This window comes from Colius striatus, chromosome W (assembly GCF_028858725.1).
Source record: "Colius striatus isolate bColStr4 chromosome W, bColStr4.1.hap1, whole genome shotgun sequence".
Taxonomy (NCBI): domain Eukaryota; kingdom Metazoa; phylum Chordata; class Aves; order Coliiformes; family Coliidae; genus Colius; species Colius striatus.
This window is the reverse complement of record NC_084789.1, coordinates 22,639,804-22,647,818: the sequence shown is the minus strand read 5'-3', so window position 1 is coordinate 22,647,818 and position 8,015 is coordinate 22,639,804. Positions and strand designations below refer to the sequence as shown.

The 8,015-nt window shown below is 42.3% G+C and overlaps 1 pseudogene; it reads right to left on the bottom strand.

The window, feature by feature from the left end:
- Nucleotides 1-661: 661 nt before the first annotated feature.
- The window catches only part of LOC133628650 (rapamycin-insensitive companion of mTOR-like), a 52,583-nt pseudogene continuing 45,229 nt past the window's right edge, over nt 662-8,015 (bottom strand).

Below are 8,015 nucleotides of genomic sequence, written 5' to 3'. Positions count from 1 at the left end.
TTATTGGACTATGTGGATTTGATGCGCTGACACATCAGACCCACAGGAATACAAGGCTCTAGTGGACACTGGTGCACAGTGTACCATGATGCCATCAAGCTAGAAAGGGACAGAACACCTTTTATTTCTGGAGCGACAGGGTATCCCAACAACTAACTGTATTGGAAGCTGAAGTGAGTCTAAAGGGAAATGAGTGGCAAAACCACCCCGTTGTCACTGGCCCAGAGGCTCCATGTATCTTGGACATAGACTACTTCAAGTGAGGGTATTTCAAGGACCCAAATGGGTCCTGATGAGCTTTTGGTGCAGCTGCCTAGGCAGAGGAAATTGAACAGTTGTCCAGCTTGCCTGGCCTCTCAGAGGACCCTTATGCTGTGGGGTTGCTGAAGGTTGAAGAACAGCAGGTAAAAATCGCAACCACAACAGTGCATTGGCAACTGTGACACTCTGATTCCCATCTATAAATTGATTCATCACTTGGAGAGCCAAGGGATGATCAGCAGGACTCACACTTTAACAGCTCCATATAGTCAACATCAGAAAAAATGTGGGAACCCAGACAGAGCTCTCACGTAAGCATGCAGCTGTGCAGGTCTCTGGCTGCAAGGAGTGTCTCAGTCTGTCACTTGTACCAGAAGATGGCAGAGACAACTCTTATGTCCTATGCAACCAGGTGAATGATCTGCTCAGCCTGGTAGCAGAGCTTAAGGAGGAAGTGGAGAGGTTAAGGAGTATTAGAGAGTGTGAGACAGATAGATTGGTGGACCCACTCCTTGAGGCAAAAGCAGCAAGTGGAGGTTCCACAAAAAGCAGAGGATCCCCTCCTCTCTTGCCACCAGGCAGAAGGGGACCAAAGAGATGAGGGCAAATTGAAACAAGCTCCTGCTCAGGGAGGCAAGCAAATCGCCTCCCGTCCTCCCTCACCCTCCCAGCTCCTCTTGCAGAACAGGTATGGGGCCCTGCAGGAGGAACTGACTTTTGGAGAGGTTAGTTCACCCGGGTCAGAAGTGCCACCAAGACCGAGTCACCCTAGACCAAGCATCAAAACTGGCTCCAAAAATAAAACCAGATGCATCACTATTGTGAGTGACTCCCTCCTGAAGGGGACAGAAGGATCTGATATGCTGTTGTGATGAATGCGAGTGATACTTATTCAAAGATGTAGAAAAGCTAGGAAATATAAATACGAAGACACACATGGGCAACATAGTGCAATCAGCAAGATCAACTCAAGGCCACCCTTCATTTGCTAGCTACTTCCTTATATGCTGCTTCTGCCCATGTGATCACCCGGGGTTCAATTGATTAACCTGCAGCACTCGTTTCTGATAATTGGAAGCAGCTTGCCAGCTGCATTAACTTGTCCCTACCATCTTTATTCAAACATTCAAACTGAGGAAGTATCTGGCTGGTCCAAGTCATATTTGTATCCACAATTTCCCCGTTTTTCTTTTTGGACCAGCCAGCCTTCAGCAACACATTTCAAAAATCAAAGGTACATCAAGAAAACATAAGTATTTTCACCCATGGCCATGAGTTTACAACAAAAGATCAAGAACAGCTACATCACTGAATAATATAACATAAAAGCCCATTTTATAAATTCAAAATAAACATAATCTAATATGTGTTGCTGGAAGGAACTCATGCTGGCAGGAAAGGATGAATTTCCTGTGCCTCAACTGATGTTTTTCACTTTTCAATTGCAGTTTCAGATTCTTTTTTAGCATGCTTATTAGGCTGTCAGAGATATCTTCTTCATCTATGAAAACACACTGCTTTTGCTTCCATGTTTCCATTGGCAGTCCTTCAATCCTCCTTAATAAGATATGGATTGCTGGAGGAATTTTGCAACAACATGCGTGGTGCCACAGTTGACAGGTTTTACATTTTGATGAGGTGATGGATTGGTGGTCAATTGTTTTTTTCTTCAGGGTTGTTTTTAACTTTGCTCTTACAGTCATGCGGTCCTTTAGGTTGATATGGCTTGATCCATTTTTCTGGAATCCACCAGGGCTTTGATCTGTAACGACACAAGCGGAATCTCATCCCCACGTTAACAGATCTGCAGGTCCTTGCCACTCTCCAGTAGTGGGGTTCTTATACCATACTTTTAGGTTTATTAGTAAAATTCAGATCCCGACTCATTTGGGCAAAGTGGGTAAATGCCAGTGGTTCATTCCGGTTTGCCACAATTCTTAAATGATTCACAGTATAAATGGCCTTCATTAGTCTGTCTTGAGGGCTCATCCCCTCTTCCCACGTCTTTTGTTTTTCTAGCAGCCCCTTTAGAGTTTGATGAGTACGTTCAATAATGGCTCGTCCAGTAGAGTTACCTGGGATCCCAGTAGTATGTTTGACACCCCACAAATTCAGAAACTTATGAGTTCTACTGGCTATATATCCAGAACCATTCATAGAATCATAGAATGGTAGGCTTGGAAGGGACCTTTAGAGATCATCTAGTCCAATCCCCCCGCAGAAGCAGGTCAACCTAGATCAGGTCGCATAGGAACATGTCCAGGTGAATCTTGAAGACCTCCAAAGAAGGAGATTTCACAACCCCTCTGGGCAGCCTGTTCCACTGCTCCGCCACCCTCATAGTAAAATAGTTTGGTTTTATCTCCCGTGGAATGCCAAGGACTGCGAAACAACTCCTCCAATGTCTTATAACATCTCAAGCACTGTCGCTCGTTAAAGCTGTGGCCCATATCATCAATGAAAAGATATCAATGGTTACATGTAGTCATTTAAAGCGTCCAAAAGGAGCATAGACTATGACATCAGACTGCCATATTCCTAATGGTGTCAGACCCCTGGGATTGACTCCTACTCCTAGACCAATTTGATTCTGGCAAGCAGGGCATATAGAAATGATACCTTGAGCATCTGATATTGTAAGGTTAAAATGCTTCACCAGCATCTTTACACCTTGATGAAAAAAGTCATACTATCTGCAGGCTTGAGAAAATTTATCAATCATCGGCCCCATAGGTATCAATAAAGGAGCTACCACTATCTTATCAACAATTTCCTTGCCTTTTGATAACCCCTCTTTTAAGCACGAATGGCTTCCAATATGTCCAATACAATAGGCAGTTCAATGTTCATTTATCCCATGCCAGAGCCGTACAAATAAGTTATAAAGATTCTGATTAGAGATCTCTTTCAATAATGCTCGCTCTAATCGAGTGACGGCATCGATCACATATAAGGAATCTGAGACAATGTTTAATGGGACGTCTGGCCATTTCTTGAAAGTTGTAACCACAGCCATTAGCTCTAACAGTTGAACTGAGCTGCCTAGGGAGTGAACAGTTAAATTTTGCCATTGTCCATTCTCCCACCAGACAACTCCTGCTTTGGCTTGTATCTTACTTGCATCAGTGAATACAGTTAGACCTTTAATGGGTATTGTTGATCTCTTTGGCCGGTCTTCCATTTGAAATTTAACGGAAAACAATTTATGGGACAGATAATGATTATTTATAGTCCCTGGGTATGACAATAAGGCCCACTGTAATTCATCAGACTGTTGCAGCGCCCAGTTAAAGAATTCATCTGTGAGAAGAACAAAAATGACGTCTGTTGTAGTAGTGCAGGCAATATTCACTCGAAGACGTAGAGAGTCTAAGTAATGCACGTGCAGAGACGTACACAGGCAACGTAGTACAACCACCAGAGTTGACTCAAAGCCACCCTTCCTTTGCTAGCTACCTCCTTATATGCTGTTTCTGCCCATGAGATCACCCAGGGCCCAATTGATTAACTTGCAGCACCTGTTTCTGAAGTAGCATGCCAGCTGCATTAACTTATCCCTACCATCTTTATTCAAGCTGGCTGGTCCAAGCTACATCTGTGCCTACAGATGTCTGCCTCAATCCCTACTATTTCCAGCAGACGTTTTCTGGCCTTAACTATTATTTTCACAATTGCCTCTATTCTTCTTGTGATTATTTTTTGCAAATTATATGGCAAAAACATCCACTCCAGGATCCTCAATGGCTCTTTCGCTACTGAATCCCTTTGCAACAAGACTGCCATTACATGCTGATTTTGACTTATCACAGCAATGTTAATAGACAAGTCAGGATGATATTGGTGACTGTAGTTACTGACTATTTTGTCTCCTATTTTCTCTATCGCTTGTTTTTGCTCCCAGGACAGTTTTCACACACTGTCAGCCTCTACTGACCCTTTTAACAAAGGCATTAGTGGTGCAAGATCCTCATTTGTGATACCACATATAGTTGTACCCATTGGATATCACCTAATAGCTTTTGGATGTCTGATAAATTAGCAGTTTCTGTTTTAATTGTCACTTTCTGAGGATAAATGCGCACACTGGTGATAATATAACCAAGAGGCGTGCATTTGTACTTTTTCTGGTGCGATCACTAACCTGAAGACACCCAACTGTTGCTTCACTTCTTCTAGTATTTGATGCTGATCCAGATCTTTTCCTGCAATTAGTCTATCGTCCATAGAATGTTAAAATAAGACAGAAGGATATTTTTGGTGTAGTGGTGCCAGCGCCCAGGCAACATATGCTTGATAGATAGTTGGAGAGTTCTTCATTCCCCAAGTTAAAACTGCCCATTGATACCATTTTGCCAGCTCTTGTTTGTTAATAGATGGTACTGTAAAGGTAAATGTTTTGCTATCAGTTTCATGTAGAGGAATTGTGAAAAAACAATCCTTTAAATTGATAACTAATAGAGGCTATTCTTTTGGAATCATTGCAGGACAGGGTAATCCTGGCTATAAAGCACCCATATCCTGCACTAATGCATTAACAGCTCTTAAATCATGTAATAGTCACCATTTCCCTGATTTTTTTAGGGATAGTGAAAATTGGTGTGTTCCAAGGCCTAGTAGATGGCTTAATATGTCCTTTTTCTTACTGTACATTTACTAGTTCCTGAATCTGGGTGAGCTTTTCTTTACTCAGTGGCCATCCATACTGGTTTATCTGTGAGCCAGGTTAACTTTGGGATTGGTCGCCCATCAATGGCCACCACTAAAAATTTTCATTTGACAAACGATAGCCTATTTGGCTTAAGGCGTCTCTACCTAAAAGCCAAACTGAAGTATTCGTTACATAGGGTCTAATTTGCACACACCTATTTTCTTCACCCTGTATCCATACCGAAATTAGGTCTCTGTTAATTTTTGTCATCTGTATGCCTCCTACTCCGACAACAGGGGTCTCTCAACTCTCTAAAGGCCAGCTTACTCTGACAACCAGTCGGATAACAGAACAACAGTTATGTCTGCTCCCGTATCCAGTAACGTATCATACTCAACCATTTGTTCACCATTTGAATGTTGGAATATAACCATCTGAGTGGGCTTTGCCTGCGAAAGCGGCATTGCAAGTCTTACCTCAGGTGCACTGGTGGATCCAAAACCACCATCTTGATGCTCTCGAACACCTGTGAGTGGAATTTTAGCCATGAAGGGAACTAACTGAGCTATCCTAGTTCCTTTAGGTATATAAACTGGTGGCTGCCGTACTTTAACCATTATTCCAATGTTTCCTTGATAATCAGCATCGATTACACCAGGGAGCACGAAAATACCTTGTTGAGAGGCTGATGACTGTCCTAAAAGCAGAGCACTTAAGCTGTAACCCATGAGCATTGTATGGGATAACCGTTATGTCTGTATTGTTGATAGCTACATCTATTGTTGTTTCCAAATCCACTCCTGCGCTTCCTTTGGCAGCTGAACTGAGGCTATCCAGGCAGCCACTGGCGATGAAGGGTGTTTTTGTGTCATTGTGGTCGCCCTTTTTGCACTCATTAATCTGTTTCCCTTAGGTGTTATGTGTCTGGCCACTCGAGAGCGGCACTCAGTGGCTCTATGTCCAAATTTACTACATTTGTAACAATTGCCATGAAATCTGCGTTGGATGGAGCTGTTTGTCCATACCAATGGTCTGGATCAACCTTTTTTTTTTTCCACATCCCATTTTTCCGCAATTGAAGCATTTTGGCCCCTGATGTTCTCTGTCTTGTTGAACTAATGGTTTTAACGCCATTGCCATAGCTTCAGACAGATGTGCTGCTTTGTATTCTGATGATCCGACTCTGCAGGATCCTTTTGCAATCAGGGTTAGCATTAGTAACTGCTAAGTGCAGTCCCAATTCAGATTTTACTTCAGCCAACATACCAGTCACCCAGCTGGGCATCTCTGACTATCGGCAGAGCTGAAACCTTAACATCAGGTTCTATTAATTTGTGAAGCTGATTGAGTAGTTGGTTAGCTGTTGCTTTTGGCTTTTCTATCAGTTCCTCCAAGTGGGCCAAAGTCCATATCATATTTTCTCCATGCCTTATTAATTCTTCCTGTAACAACTTTCTTTGTTGATCTTCCCCTTCACAAGATGTTGGAGGTGATGATGGAAGAGGAGTATACTCAGGGACTGATGATCTCAGGGGCAATGGCAGATCTGTAGTGTCATAAGCAAAGCATACCTTTCGTTTGCTGCCAGGTGCTCCCTCAGGCATGACTGGATGAGGCAGGACAGGGAAGGGTAGGTGGAAGGGGAGGGGAAACAGTACTCACATTTGGTTCTCGTACCAGTACCTTCACTGGTGTTTCTGGCAGAAGCACTGGTGGCTTAGAGGTTTCTGGGGAGGGTGGGCTCACGTCCATGCTTTCTTCTTCCAAAGGTGGAGCTGATGGTACTATATAGTTACCACCTCCAAAAAATCTTTCAATATCTTCCCTTAAAGGTGAAGCCGATGGTCCTATGCAATCACCACCTGCAAAGAATCTTTTAGCATCTACTGGGAATCCAGATGGCTTAGCATTTTCTGCATTCATGTTGACCATTGCATGTGTGGTCATGGCCTGTTCATCTTGTAGTTGGTTCAAGATCATATCAGTTTACATAATTCAATAGAGTCCCACAAAGTACTCCCTAATCTTCCCCAATATTCTATTTCAGGTATATTTTGTGGGGAAGAGACAAAGTCTATATATCCTGCCCCCATTTTACAAGCCGCTGTAATGTCTCTTGTAATTTAATCCTCTCTCAGAGGGGATATGCTAGAGGATGTCCATGGGAGACACTTCTTCTCTGCTTGAAGTAATTCCCATTTTTTTCCCCATCTTAATCACTCACTTGCCTTTTCAGATGTTTCTGTCACAGTGATCCAAGTGTTTCTTCTGAAAGGTTTGATCTGACAGGTTTGGCATATTAGGGTCACCACTTGTAGTGATGAATGCAAGTGATGCTCATTCTAAGATGTAGAAAAGTTAGGAAATATACATACAAAAACACACACACAGGAAACATAGTACAACCAATAATATCAACTCAAGGCCACTCTTCATTTGCTAGCTACTTCCTTATATGCTGCTTCTGCCCATGTGATCATCCAGGGCTCAATTGATTAACCTGCAGCACTCATTTCTGATAATTGGAAGCAGCTTGCCACCTGCATTAACTTGTCCCTAACATCTTTATTCAAACTGAGGAAGTGTCTGGCCGGTCCAAGTCCTATTTGTATCCACATGCTGTTCAGACTCACTTCATAGAGAAGTCTGCAGTCAGAGATACTGCAAAGTTGGTGAGATTTTCCACCTCAGCTCTGGCAGAGGCAGCTCCTTTGGTCTTTTCCTGGGGAGATTTTGCACTGATGAAATTTCATTAACTCAAAGCAAGGAAACAGTTTACTTGGTGATGTGATGAGAAGCTCCTCTGTATGTATAAATCTTCCTGCTTGCTGATCCTGACAGGTGGTGTTTCATGAAACTACCGGTGCTTAAAAGCACACAGAGTAATTGTCTATAATTCAACTTTCACATTTGTTGTCAAAATAATAATACTTAGTGTGCAAGCATCATGTAATAGAAAATGATTAGTTCTCAGTATCAGTAGTCTAGATTTTTAAAATAAAAATGGCATACAAACTATGAAACTATTTTTATGGCATATTACAAAGCATTAATGTAAAGTATATTTTTGATCAGAAAAAGTTTCTTTGGAAATGTTCAGGTTATT